At 46.8% G+C, this 15165-nt stretch overlaps 1 protein-coding gene across 1 annotated transcript in view; it reads left to right on the top strand.

The window, feature by feature from the left end:
- The first annotated feature begins 14101 nt into the window (after positions 1-14101).
- The window catches only part of LOC143924555 (multidrug resistance-associated protein 1-like), a 435651-nt gene continuing 434587 nt past the window's right edge, over positions 14102-15165 (top strand). Inside the window, exon 1 of the mRNA XM_077448932.1 lies at positions 14102-14218. The gene's annotated coding sequence lies outside the window, so the exon portion shown is untranslated. The remainder of the gene's footprint in view (positions 14219-15165) is intronic.

Consider the following 15165-nt stretch of genomic DNA (forward strand, 5'->3'; position numbering starts at 1 on the left):
TTGACCATTTGTTTATGTACTTTAATTATCTCCTGGGACTTCTTTATGCCATTACACATATCAGTCCTCCTATCAAAGCTATCAAACCCATCCCTGCTGACCCTGTTTCATGTCCTCATTCGCATGGCCAAGAGGACCTAAGTGAGACTAGAGTGTACTTTACAATCAGCCAACAGGAAAGTAGTAGTTTGGGTGGGCTGTTCAAAGAGGTTCTCTGATCTCTTGATCGACTCGGTTGCTATTTATAAAAGTGTGTTGTGTGAATCCAATAAAAGGTAAGATTCCTGTTTGAAATTACATACAGCCTGCCTGATGTTTGTTCACAGCTATAAGAACTGGAATCGAATGGCACATAGCTGTAGAATCTCAAAGTATCGGGCGACCGAACTATCAGATGTTACGATCTGCAATCTGATCCAATAACAGCAGAATAGTGTCAGGAGAGTGGAACTAAGCGAGTAGGGGCTTGTTACATCCCCAATACACCCTTGATATCCCCCAGCATCATTATTCCATCCATGTAGTACCCCCTTTTTCAGTGGAGATACAGTGTATGTAAACTTTTGGCTATGTGCCCACCTCCAGCACTGGACTCACCTATACCAATCAAGCAGGCAGAAGGAGGGGCGGAGGAGGAAGCATCCCTCTGGGCATTCCAAGCCCTTCGGTGCAAACAGTGTTGGACAGCTGGGCTCACCATGACACCATCCACAATGCTACTTCTGCAGGCAGGTTGTCAGTGCTGCTGACTCAGCAGCTCCCACTCCAGCTCCTACCCCGCAGCCTTCGAGTCCCGAGCATTCAAGCTGCATGGAGTGGGGTCAGAGCATCACTGGCGCTCAGGCCCTGCCCCTCCCTGCTGTTTGTGAAATAATAGATAGAGGTTCTCACAGCGCAGCGCACTGCTGCCAGCCTGCCTCCCCTGTGTATCCATCACTCTCAGTACCATCATGGGGCCCCCAATTTTGGGGCAGTGCGGGTTCAAGAACCAGCTGCTTTGGGGAAAGTGCAGGGGCCCCCCATGCAGCTGTGGACCGTGGGCAGTGCCCAGGTGGGCCCACTCATAGAGACAGCCCTGGGTAGTGGCAGAGGTGATCGGATGCTTCTCCTTCTTGGGTATGGAGACGAGTGAGGGGAAGATGGTCTCCACCTGTCTCCATATCATTGCAGGGCAGGAGCGACGTCAAAACGTCACTTCTGCCCATAGCTCTTTTTTTCTTTTTTTTTTCCAAAAGACAAAATAATAATAAAAATAAAGTTATTGCATTTTAGTGTAAATGTGAGATCTGAGGTCTTTTTGACCCCAGATCTCATATTTAAGAGGTCCTGTCATGCTTTTTTTCTATTACAAGGGATGTTTACATTCCTTGTAATAGGAATACAAGTGACAATTTTTTTTTTTTTTTTAATAAAGAACAGTGTAAAAATAAAAGGTTTTGAAGCGCAATGAAATTTTTTAAATAACGCTTATGGATATTTGAGGCTAAAAGTTTAACGCCATTCCACGAGCGGGCACAATTTTGAAGCGTGACATGTTGTGTATCAATTTACTCGGCGTAATATTATCTTTCACACTACAAAAACAAAATTGGGCTAACTTTACTGTTGTCTTATTTTTTAATTAAAAAAAGTGAACAACCGCCATTTTATTCTCTAGGGTGTTTGGGGGTTCTAAGTCATTTTCTAGCAAAAAAACAAAAAAAAAAAAAGCTGAAAATTGTATACTTACCTTTCCATAATTTTCCTTTCCTGTCGCATCTGCATGGCAGCATACACTCTGAGTTGTGACACCGCCTCCACAACCTGATAGGACCACATAGCTATAAGATGACTATACGCCCCCCCCCCCCCCCCCAGCATTCTCCGTATATATAAATCACCTCCAACAGGTGGGTCGTTGTATGCTGCCATGAAGATGCGTCAGGAAAGGAAAATTACGGAAAGGTAAGTATACAATTTTCCGGTTTCCTGTCGCATCATGGCAGCATACACTCTGGGGAGTAACTTGCAGACTGGGTGGGAATGCAAAAAAAAAAAAAATTAACAAGAAACAGAAGAGTTGGCCTGGATGATGGCCCTTCCAAAATCTACTGTTGAAAGCCATGCAGAATCCACCCTATAATGCAAAATAAAGGTGTTTCTGGAAGACCAGGTGGCCGCCATACAGATAGTCTCTGCCGAGACCCTACAATAGGCTGCCCAAGAAGTTGCCACTGCCCTGGAGGAATGTGCCTTTAAGCCCTCTGGAATTTGTAACTTACTCAGCAAGTAGACCTACTTGATAGCCTTTACCAACCATTAAGCGATGGTGCGAGCCGATGCCGCCTGACCTTTTCTAGGGCCATATGGAACAATTAAGAGGTTCTCTGATCTCCTGATTGACTCGGTTGCTGAGAGATACTTTAGGAAGTTGCCCCTGACATCCAGAGGATGAGGATCACCCTGATCTGTGATAAGGGCTGGGAGATTGATCTCTTTAATAAAAGTGGAATGAGGAAGATACCTTAGGTACAAAACAATCTGACAGTTTTAGTACTATTCTGTCCGGGTAGACGACCAGGTATGGTTCTTTGGCCATCAAGGCTTGCATCTCCGAGACTCTCTTTGCTGAAGTAATAGCAATCAGGAATGAAACTTTGAGCGTCAGGTCCCAAAGGGAGATGTTATTGAGCGAAGAGAATGGTTCTTTAGACAGGATTTCCAGGACAACTGAGAGGTCCCATGCCGGGAATGAAGGTTTCCTAGGTGGCCTTAGTTTAAGGCAGGCTCAATGAAACTGGATAACCAGACGATCATGTGCCCATTTGACTCCGGTCAGAGCGGATAAGGCTGATACCTTGACTTTCAGGGTACTGGATCAAAGCCCTTTCTCTAGGTCTGACTGCAGGAAATCCAGGATTTGGAGGGGCTGTCAGAGAAGATATGTCCCAACATTGTTGTTGAGAAAAGGTGGTAAACTTCTCCCAGATCTTTCGGTAGGTGTTGTTGGTAGTCGGTTTCCTAGCCTGAAGTAATGTCTCCACTACCCTCTGAGAACAGCCCTGTTCTAGATACCTAGTCCTCTCAGCCTCCAGGCCATCAGATGTAACCTCTCCGGGTTCGGATGTAGAAGCTGGTCCTGGGAGAGCAGGTCTGCTGTAGTGAACCATGGTCTCCTTGGCCAAAAGGGGATCACTGCCACTACTAGTGCTGCCGACCTTTTGAGCCTCAGAAGGAACCTCGCTATGAGGGGAGTCGGAGGAAACATGTAGCCGAGGCTGAAGTACCAGGGATGTTGAAGACAACCTACTCCCTCCGCTGAAGGAAAGGGGATTCTTGATAGGAACCTCTGACATTTTGCATTTGCTGGTGTAGCCGCCAGATCTATGTCCGGTGAGCCCTAGGTCTGAGTTATGAGCATAAACGCTTGGGCACTCCATCACAGGGTGAACTTCCTGCATCAGGGAGGAGCTTCTGGTGCCCACCTGCCTGTTGATATAGGCGACGGCCACTCTGTTGTCCATCTTCAGCAGGACTCGCTTCCCCTCAGGTAAGTACTGAAGGCCAGGAGGGCCTGAAAGGCTGCTTTCATCTCCAGCACGTTTGAGACTGCATCCTGGATCATGAATGGCCAGTGCCCCTGAGCCACATGATGTTGGTAGTGTGCCCCCCATCCCTCCGGGCTGGCATCCGAGGTTACCATTTCCTGAGGAGGGGGAACTATATGCTTGCATCTCGTCAGATTGCAGGGACGGGTCCACCACTGCAAGGATTGTTTGATCTCCTCCGAGATGTAGATCGGTTGGGTCATGGATGAGCCATCCCATTGTCGCAGAAAGGAAGTTTGAAAGGGTCTCGTGTTCCATTGGGCCCATTGGACCATAGGAATGGTCGCAGACAGAGAACCTAGGAGACTGAGACATGCTCTGGCGGCAGGGATGTTGCCGAAATTGCTCTTCTCACCCTCTGAATCAGTGGGGAAATCTTCTCTACCGGTAGTTCCACCGTGTTTGTCCGGGTATCCAACTCCGCACCCAGGAAGATCATCTTCTGGGTGGGATGAGCATTGCTTTTTTTTTCTCCAGTTTATCAACCAGCCCAGTCCTTGTAGAGTGGCAACTAGGACCTCTCAATGTTGGATAAGGGACTCCTGGCTGCTTGAAAAGGAGGAGGATGTCGTCCAGGTAGTGATGGACTCTCAATCCTCTCTCCCTTAAAGAGGAAGTAAACCCTCATGAGTTTACTTTCTCTTTGATTCCCTGCAAAGGTAAAGCATAATGGACTACTATGCATCGAATAGTAGTCCATTATGTGTCACTTACCCGACACAGGAGCCAGCGATGTCACCGCTGTCCCCTGTAGTTCCGAGCGTCCATCTTCTCGGTGGGTCTCGCCGCTCCGCCGCTGTCATTTGGCGAAGCCGCGATGACGTCACTCCTGCGCATGGGAGCCGCCATGCGTGGCATATCGCCGTTGACGGTGGCACGCTCAGTGCGCCTGCGTGCCTCTGGCTACGGCGCATGCGCCGTAGACAGCGGTGCCTGTCTTTCGGTAAATATCTCCTAAACCGTGTAGGTTTAGGAGATATTTCTTGGACCTACAGGTAAGCCTTAATATCGGCTTACCTGTAGGTCAAAGTGTGTTGTAAGGATTTACAACCACTTTAAGGATGCTATCACTGGTAGCAGGACCTTCATGAAAGTTCTGGGCGCAATAGAGATCCCGAACGGGAGACTCTGAAACTGGAAGTGGCCCTGATTCACCGAGAACTGAAGGAACGTCTGAAAGGCGGCATGGATCGGGACGTGAAAATAGGCGTCCTGGAGGTCTATGGAAAGCATCCAATCTCCCAGATTTATGGCTTGGAGGATCAATTGTAAATTCTCCATCTTGAATGACTCCACTCGAATGAAGCGATTGAGGTTTTTCAGATCTAAGACTGGACGAAGGTCCCCTGATTTCTTCTTGACCAAAAATAATGGGGAGTAGAATCCCTGTCCCCTCTGTGAAATAGGTACATCCATTATTGCTTTTTTCTGGAGAAGCTCTTGAACGCAGCTGGTCAGTAGAGACCGTTTTTCCCCTGATGGTGGAGGCCTGGTCGGACAAAAATGATCCCCTGGGGGACATCTTCTGAAAGACCATCTGTGCCCGAAACGGATGGGTCCATGGGTCCTTTATTGCTTCCGCCCAAGCCAGCTTGAAGTTTGAAAGCCTTGCCCCCACTACCGCTGGCTGGGCGGGCGCACCTTCGAAAAGACTTTTGGTCACCGGAAGCGGGAGTTTTGGGTTTCTGGAATTTGGAGGTTCCTCCAGCTCCTCCTGTATTCTTTCCCTGGCCTATAAGCTTTTGTATCCCTGTATCTGTCTGTCAGATTACGCCTAAAGCGATGGGGTCTCTGCTGCTTTGGTTTTCTGTCTGATGGTATCAGTCCCGACTTCTCACCAGTCACTTTTGAAATTGCTGAATCCAGCTTTACACCAAAAAGATTCTCGCTGTCATATGGAATGCGGCACCAATTGGATTTAGAGACGGGATCCGCCGACCAGTGTTTCAGCCACAGTGCCCATCTGGCCATTACAGATGCCAACATGACCCTTGATGCCGATTTAATCGCATCCACTGATGCCTCTGCCACAAAGTCCCCCGTGAGACTTGGCTCCTGTAGAGCCTTTACTATGCTCAAATGATCCGCGCCTTCTGAGATCAACTTCTCAGTGTTTGTCGACCAGCTGGAGATGGCCCTGCCTACGGCTGCAAGTGCCACTGCTGGTCTACAAGCACCTCCTGCCGCAAGGTAGCCCCTTTTCATATCTGTTTCAATCCTTCTATCCAGAACATCCCTGAATGTCACGGCATCCTCAATCGGCAGTGTCACCTGCCTGGCTAATCGCATGAAAGATGCGTCCACAATAGGAGGAGAGACAAGAGGACTCACTTTAGGCTCTTCAGGGGATATAATTTGGTAAGCCTGTTATTCAGGCTCGATTTTTTTCTCGGGTCCTTGTCATTCTTCCTTAATTAAATCATCCAATTCTTCAATGAGCGGAAAAGCGTCCCTTTTGAGGTTCGGGAAGTATTTCTTCCGTTTCGGTTGAGCCTCCTGGGGTTCCTCCCAGCCAATCACCTCTTTAACCGATTTGAAAAATGGTTCTATTAATGAAAAGTCAAAACCTGCAGACGCTTCCAACCCCTCATTGTCAGACGGGGAATCCTGCTCCCTTGATGTACTGAGAGGAGCAGGGGAGGCACTTCGCTTTGACAACTCTTTAGCTCTTTAGACTGTGGTTCTCTTTCCTTAGTAGCCTCCTCAAAGCATCTACGGCAGGCTAATTTAATCGGGGAGAGCTTCGGCCCCGCATATCCAGCATGCGTTTCCAGAGGGTCGCACTGGGGATCACTGTCTATGGACAGGAGATCTTCTGTAGTAGAAGCAGCTGTGTCTAGAATAAGATCTGGAGCGACTTCTCCTGCGACTCCCTCTGTGGCCTGAGCAACTTCTCCTGGAGCGGCTCCATCTGTGGCCGGAATGGCTTCCCCTGCATGAAGTCTCTCTGTGCCTTGATTCAGATGATTTTGCAGACCTGGTAGGGCTAACCATATAGGCAGTGTTAGGATTGCTCGCTTTTTTAACCACTTGCTTACTGGGCACTTAAACCCCCCTCGTGCCCAGACCAATTTTCAGCTTTCAGTGCTCTCACACTTTGAATGACAATTACTCAGTCATGCAACACTGTAACCAAATGATTTTTTTGTCCTTTTCTTCATACCAATAGAGCTTTCTTTTTGTTGTATTTGATCATCTCTCGGTTTTTTATTTTCTGCGCTATAAATGAAAAAAGACCGAAAATTTTGAAAAAAATAAATAATTTTTCTTCGTTTCTGTGATAAAATTTTGCAAATTAGCAATTTTTCTTCATAAATTTTGACCACAATTTATACTACTACACATCTTTGGTAAAAAATAACCCAAATTATTGCATATTATATGATCTGTGTGAAATTTATAGCGTCTACAAGCTATGGTGCAAATCATAAAGATTTGCAAAAAAAGATCACATCTGATGTACTAAGGCCTATCTCCATTCTTGAGACCCTAACAAGCCAGGAAAGTACAAATGCCCCCCAAATGACCCCTTTTTGGAAAGTAGACATTCCAATGTATTTAGTAAGAGGCATGGTGAGTTATTTTAAGTTGTCATTTTTTCCCACAATTCTTTGCAAAATTACGATTTTTTTTTTTTCACAAAATTTTCATTGTAATAGCTTATTTCTCCCACACGGAATGTGCATACCACAAATAACACCCCAAAATACATACTCCTACTCCTCCTGAGTATAACGATACCACATGTGTGAGACTTTTACACAGCCTGACCACATACAGAGGCCTAATTTTGAAGTAGCACCTTCAGGCATTCTAGGAGCATAAATTACACATTTCATTTCTCAACCACTTATTACAGTTTTGAAGGCCCTGGAACACCAGGGCAATGGAAACGTCCAGAAAATGACCCCATTTTGGAAAGCTAACACCCCAACGTATAATCTATGAGGCATGAGTCTTTTCAATGGTTCATTTTTTTCCCCAGAAGTTTTTGGAAAATGTGGAAAAAAATGAAAACGCATTTTTTTTATTTTTTTTTACACAAAGTTGTCAGTTTATAAGATATTTCCAACACATAGCATTTACATTGAAAAAATGGCACCCCAAAATACATTCTGCTACTCCTCCTGAGTATAACGATACGACATGTGTGAGACGTTTACACAGCCTGGCCACATACAGAGGCGCAACATGCAAGGAACACCGTCGGCGTTCCAGGGACACATAGCCTGCACATACCAAGAATTACACCCCCAAATACATTATGCTGAGCAAAGGGTAAAGAAAATATTACCTGTGGTTTTAGAAGCGCAGTTGTCCACAGGAGGATATCACTGGTCCAGGCAGCAAGCAGGGACTTGGTCAGCAACAGCGAACACAATTTTTCAGGCAGCAGGCAGGGATACTGTCCATATACAGTCCAGGGTCAGTGCAGAGATATTGTCAGCAGTGCCAAAAATATTGGTCCTGGTAGTAGGCAGGTCCATGTGGTGTGGTCAGTGCGGCATGATGGCAGTAAGTCCTACAGGCAGCAGACAGAAGTAGAGCCTCGTTCAGGACAGAATGGGGATAGGGGTAGAGGCTTCTCCCTCCCAAATCTCTTTGAAGCCTCCGAGTCTCCAGACCCTAATCTAGGAATAAGAAAACAAAGAAAATTGTTTTCTTCATCCAGAAAAACTATACTGGAGCCCCTCACATATGTGAGACCCCGTGTTGAATCCCACTAGTCCAGTTGCAGAATACAAGATCAGTCCAAGAGGCAGGAAAATATCGTGGTCAAACAGTCCAAGGTCAGTTCCAGATCAGGCAGAGGTATGTACAGAATCGGCAGGCATAAGAGTGGTCAAATAACAAGCCAGGGTCAGTTACAGAGCAGGCAATGGCATAAGGGGTGTGAAGGTGTATGAAGGCAGGAACTGAGGATTATGTTTACCATACTTCACTAAAAATTTATTGAAGTATGGTAACGCCGAAAACAGTCGCCTATGCAGAGGCCTGGTTGGGAAGGACATTGTGCACAATAATAAGATGTGTCTCTTCTGACTTCTGCTCTGGTACACACCTTACATCTTTTTTTTACGTCTTTGGCCTGTTGGTTTGGGAGGGATTTTATCGGGAAAGTGGCGCTCGGAGAGTCGACTAATAACGTCTGATCGGATATTTTCTGGTGGGCCGTTTGGGAAAATAAGGGCAGTGAAAACTTCCTCCTGGTAGCCAAAGAAACGTTTGGGGTTTTGGGTGGAGTTGCGGTAAATAACATAGGAATTGTAAATGGCCAATTGAAAAAAAGAAATTGCTACTTTTTTGTACCAATGGTATGTCCGTCTTGTGGCAAGATATGGTTCCATCATTTGGTCGTTGAAGTCGACTCCCCCCATGAACAAATTGTATTCATAAATGCATTTTGTTTTTTTTTAACGGGGCCATTCCTTCTGGGGATTTCCACGAACGTATCATTGTGGATAGAAGACAACATATACACCTCCCTTCTGTCCCTCCACTTCACTGCCAGAACCGCCTTGTTTCTCAGACTTGCGGTTTCTCCTTTTCACAGCTTCTTATTCACAAGACTTTGAGGAAAGCCCTTCCGATTCCTTTTTACGGTGCCACATGCTGGCGTCTTCTTCCGGTGAAGGTTGTGGAACAGGGGCAGAGATGTGTAGAAGTTGTCTACATACAGGTGGTAGCCTTTATCCAATAGGGGGTATATGAGGTCCCAAACAACTTTTCCGCTGGATCCCAAGTAGTCCAGACAATTAGGGGGCTGCAGCTGGGTGTCCTTCCCTTCGTACACTATGAATGAATATGTGTACCCTGTGGCTCGGTCGCATAATTTGTAGATCTTCACCCCATAGCGGGCCCTTTTGCTGGGCATAAATTGCTTCATTTTAAGCCTACCACTAAATTTAATAAGGGACTCATCCACACATATGTGTTGGTCCGGGGTAAACAATTTGGGGAATGTTTGTGAAAAATAATGAAGTATTGGTCGAATTTTGTAAAGCCTGTCGTAATCTGGGTCATTTCGTGGAAGGCACTGGGTATTGTCGCTGAAATGTAAGAACCTCATGATCATCTGATACCTGGTTCTGGGCATTACCATGGAAAAGAGCGGTGTGTGGTGGAGGGGGTGGGTTGACCAATAGGTACGCAATTGATTTTTTTTGTTGAGTCCCATGTTAAATGTGAGGCCTAAAAAAAACCCTGAACTCCTCCACCGTTAGGTCTCTCCATTCGTAGGGACGGGAATAATAAGATGTCGGATTTTTCAAAATAAATTGTTGTGCATACAGGTTGCACTGGGCCACAATTGACGACAACATATCCTCCGTAAAAATTATATTAAAAAAATCTATTGGGCTAAAATTCTCTGTGTCCACCTGGACTCCTGGCTGGGCAGTGAAAGGGGGAACATTGGCCTCTCCTGAATTAGGAGGAAGCCACAAGGGGTTCTGAAGGGCATAGGGAAGGCCGGCATGGCTCCAAACCCTTTGGGGCTGAGATGACACCCCACTGGTACTTGGCCTTTCTTGCTGGGGCACTGCGGTGCTGGTGGACGGCACTGCCTCACTAGAACACCTTCGTTTGATGGGCCGGATATCTTCCTCCTCGGATTCAGTCAGTGTTTCACTGCTGAGGACTGGCTCATAATTTATGTCGGCTTCAGAATCCGAATCTGAAAGAGAATCTGAAGAGGAGAGCTCCCCGTTGCTCTCGTCGGCCGTGGAAAGAATTTTGTACGCCTCCTCGGCGGAAAAGACTCGTTTAGACATGGTTGCTGGTGTTAAGCCTGCACTGATGGGCACTGATGAGGTGACACTGATGTGCAATGATTGATGGCACAGATGTGCACTGATGAGGTGGCACAGATGTGTACTGTTGAAGCAGCACAGAGGTGGCACAGATGGGCACTGATGAGTTGGCACAGATGTGCATTGATGAGTCGGCACAGATGTGCACTGATTTGTACAGATGTGCACTGTTTAGGTGGCACAGATGGGCGCTTTTGAGGTGGCACAGATGGGCGCTTTTGAGGCAGCACAGATGGGTGCTGTTGAGGCGGCACAGATGGGCACTGATGGGTCAGCACAGATGTGCACTGATTTATTGCACAGATGTGCAGATTTATTGCACAGATGTGCACTGATGAGGTGGCAGATGGGCGCAGATGGGCACTGCTGAGGCGGCACAGATGGGCACTGCTGAGTCGGCACAGATGGGCACTGCTGAGGTGACACAGATGGGCACTGCTGAGGTGACACAGATGGGCACTGATTTATTGCACAGATGTGCAGATTTATTGCACAGATGTGCACTGATGAGGAAGCAGATGGGCACAGATGGGCACTGCTGAGGCGGCACAGATGGGCACTGCTGAGGTGGTACAGATGGTACAGATGGGCACCGATTGGCACTGGCGGTGCACAGATGGGCACTGGCGGTGCACAGATGGGCACTGACGTTGCACAGATGGCACAGGTGGGTACTGGCAGGGTACAGATGGGCACTGGCGGGGTACAGATGGCACTAATAACACTTTTTATCTCAACTCACAGAATCTCTCTCCTCACATGCTGTCTCTGTGTGAGGAGACAGATTCGGCAATGGGAGATGATCTAATTTGTTTACATTTGAGATCATCACCCATTGGAGGCGGCGATCGCGCTGTAAACGGCCGCTGTGTTTGGCCGTTTACAGTGATTGGCTGTGTCCAGGGGACACGGCGAACACAGATTTTCCCCGATGCGCGCTCCTGGGAGCCATTAAAGGGGAGACGACGTCAATAGACGTCGTCCCGGCAATCGAGATCCGCGCTGTAGCCGTCATTTGACTATAGCGCGGATCTCAAGTGGTTAAATCTTCACTACTTACCAAAGTCCTCCCCCCTTACCTAATAGGCTGACAGTGATCTGCTAGGGCAGTGGTCTCCATTGAAAGGAAAAAAGGGCAAGCCTAAGGAGATACACAGTACAAAAGATTGGCATAGAGGAGTACCGAGAAGGAAAGGAAAAACACAGCAGATATGCAGAAATATACTGACATAGTAACAATCAGCCACTTACCTCAGTATGATGGATAAGAGGTTTGTATAAGGAAGGCAAAAAAAGACTGCAGCAATCCAGGCTCTAGATACAAGGTATATCTGCAGCTTCATTCAATCTGCTTTTAAAGTTGCCACCGGAGCCACGTCCCGCTCGCGCAGTAGCGCCACACGGTGACCGGCGCCATCTTGAGCACTGGCAAAGCTAACAGAATGCCCAGAGCTGCCATACTGCGCATGCGCGGAAGCGCTGGGACGCTCAGAACACATCCCAGCAATCCTAGAAGGACCACAGAGCCCAGGAGACCGCCCAGGCACGGAGGGGAAACAAAAGGCAAAAAAAAAAAACCCCAAAAAAAACAGGTACATAGAAATAAGGATATGGAGACCACTGCAGTTTGGCTAAGCCTGTTTAAGGCTTATATGCCAGAGCACTTTATGGTACACTGTTAAGCCTGTTTAAGGCTTTATCATGGAGACTGAGCAGCAATACCAGAGCCTATTTAAGACTCAAACCGAAGACAATTATAGCAACTTAAGCTTGTTTAAGGCTTTTATCCAAGGTCACAGAGAGTTGTAACATACCCCTGAGATCACCAGAGTGGGGTTCCTTCCATTTAACTTCGTTTAGAGGCTGTACCGGTACGGACTTTCACCCAGGAGAGGCTAGAACCTGGCTGGGGCGAAGCAGTAAGGAAAAGTAAAAGTAATCATCTTATAGCTATGTGGTCCTATCAGGTTGTGGAGGCGGAGTCACAGCCCAGAGTGTATGCTGCCATGATGCGACAGGAAAAACTGTTTTTAACTTGTAAACAACAAATCTCAGAAAGAGGCTCGGTCCTTAACCACTTGCCGCCCGCCCTATTACAAATTGACGGCGGCAAAGTGGTTTCATAATCCTAACCGGACGTCATATGACGTGATTAGGATTATGAGCCGCTGCGCGCCCCCGGGGGCGCGCATCGCGGCGATCGTTGTTGCGGGGTGTCAGTCTGACACCCGGCAACTACGATCTCGGTAAAGAGTCTCCGACGGAGACTCTTTACCATGTGATCAGCCGTGTCCAATCACGGCTGATCACAGTGTAAATGGGAAGAGCCGGTGATCGGCTTTCCCTCACTCGCGTCTGTCAGACGCGAGTAGAGGAGAGCCGATCGGCTGCTCCTCTGACAGGGGGGGTCTGTGCTGATCGATTATCAGCACAGCCCCCCCGAGGATGCCCACACTGGACCACCAGGGACACCACTAGACCACCAGGGAAAAGGTAATAAAAATCCATAATCCTCCCTAGACCACCAGGGTGCCAGTCAGCACAATGGGTGCCAATCAGTGCCCATAATGGATGCCAATCAGTGGCCACAATGGGCATCACTGATTGGCATGCATTATTGTTTGGCACTGATTGGCATCCATTACTATAACACCGATGCCGCCTATGAGTGCCCACCTGTGCCGCCTATGAGTGCCCACCTGTGCCGCCTATCCATGCCCACCTGTGCCGCCTATCCATGCCCACCTGTGCCGCCTATCTATGCCCACCTGTGCCGCCTATCCATGCCCACCTGTGCCGCCTATCCATGCCCATCCGTGTCGCCCATCCGTGCCAGCTATCAGTGCCAATTTGTGCCACCTATCAGTGTCCGTCCGTGTCGCCCATCCGTGTCGCCCATCCGTGTCGCCCATCAGTGCCGCCTATCAGTGCCACTTCATTGGTGCCACATTGGTGCCCATCAGTGCCACCTTATCAGTGCCCATCAGTGTAGCCCCATCAGTGCCCATCAGTGAAGGAGAAAACGTACTTATTTACAAAGTTTTTAAACTGAAACAAAAAAAAACATTTTTTTTTTCAAAATTTTCGGTATTTTTTTATTTGTAGCGCAAAAAATAAAAACCGTAGAGGTGATCAAATACCACCAAAAGAAAGCTCTATTTGTGGGGAAAAAAATGATAAAAATTTCATTTGGGTACAGTGTAGCATGACCGCGCAATTGTCATTCAAAGTGCGACAGCGCTGAAAGCTCAAAATTGGTCTGGGCAGGAAGGTGTTTAAGTGCCCTGTATTGAAGTGGTTAAGTGGTTAATTGTATCAACCCCCTTCCCATGAGTGAAATGTTGCACATTCTAAAGTAGCGAAGTAAGTAATATCAGAGGTCAGCCACATACTTTTAAAAACAATAGCGTGGAAATACAGCTTCACATGTGAAACTTAAATTGCTTGCAAGCGTGACATTTTCATCTCCAATACACTGACTTTAACTGAGGTAACTGTCATTATGAGCTAAATGGCATATTTCCAACTCTCCCATGTAACTGAGCCCACATGGTGTGAGTGCAATAGTAGCAACACCATGCATCTAGTGTATATAGCTTGGAATAGTTATCTCTTGTCACATATGTTCTGTGTGAGCTCCACCTTCCCAGCACATGCCTCCAACCAGCTAAAACTTTAGCCTTAGTCTTGCCTCCCAGCCCGCCCTTGACAAAGCATAAGCATGAAATAGGAGCAGAGAGGGAATACTATGTGCACTAAAGGAACAGAAGGCATTGAGATCATATGTAGGGATTTCTGCGTGTCCTAGAGACCTCCAGGGTATGTATTAGCCTTGTTTACATGGCATAACACTGTATTTTGTACGTTACTACTTTCCCTACAGCACACAGCAAGCTGACTTCTGACAGTAATAAGAGGAACTCATATTCTCTATGTTTATGTGGGTATTGCTAGCTCTGCTAAACCAGAGTTAATGAGGATGAATATTTTACACACACACACACACACATCATAAATATATGTAGGTTCCAGTGTATAGCTGTTTAAATGTGTATTTGTATATTTACATAGCCTTTTATATTTTAGAGATAATTTACTATTTGGTTACCTTAAAACAAAGCAGGGAAAACCTACAAGAGTTGCGCATGGATATTACCACAAGTCTGGGTTGTACACTGTTGCACAGCAGTAACACATTGCAGTGTGTGTTTTTCATGTTTTTGAGCTGCATTATTTGGCCTCATTCACACAGGCGAATCTATTTCTATAATCAAATCTATTTCTATCTATTTTCTACACTTGTGTGAAGGGCTATCTTTCCCTGCATGGGTTGCACAGGTGCTCATACATCCGTGTGCAGGCAGTTTTATTCATGTGTATTGGAATGTAGCGGCTGCAGGGACACAGCCACTGGTCCCAATTTGACAACCATGCGGGTGCGTGCCCATAAACGCACACTTGTCTGCATTTGAGGACATGCACCGAGGTAGCTGTCAAATTGGGACTAGCAGTTATGTTCCAATAGACATGAATGGAACTTCCTACATGCAGATGCATGGACCACCTGCCCATCTTGTGTGTGCAAAGACAGGTGTATGGACAAACCACCAAATAACCTCTTTTTTTCCCATCCAAAACGAAAAAAGAATTTCCTGTGAAAAACTTGCCGTGTATGTGAACAAAGTGTAAAAGAGCACAAAATGTGAAAAAACAAACAATAAAAATATCTTGTGTCCAGGAATTATAATTTATAATATAGTATAGGC

This window comes from Lithobates pipiens, unplaced genomic scaffold, assembly GCF_037356315.1.
Source record: "Lithobates pipiens isolate NorthernLeopardFrog02 unplaced genomic scaffold, aLitPip1_a1.2 Scaffold_22, whole genome shotgun sequence".
Classification (NCBI taxonomy): Eukaryota; Metazoa; Chordata; class Amphibia; order Anura; family Ranidae; genus Lithobates; species Lithobates pipiens.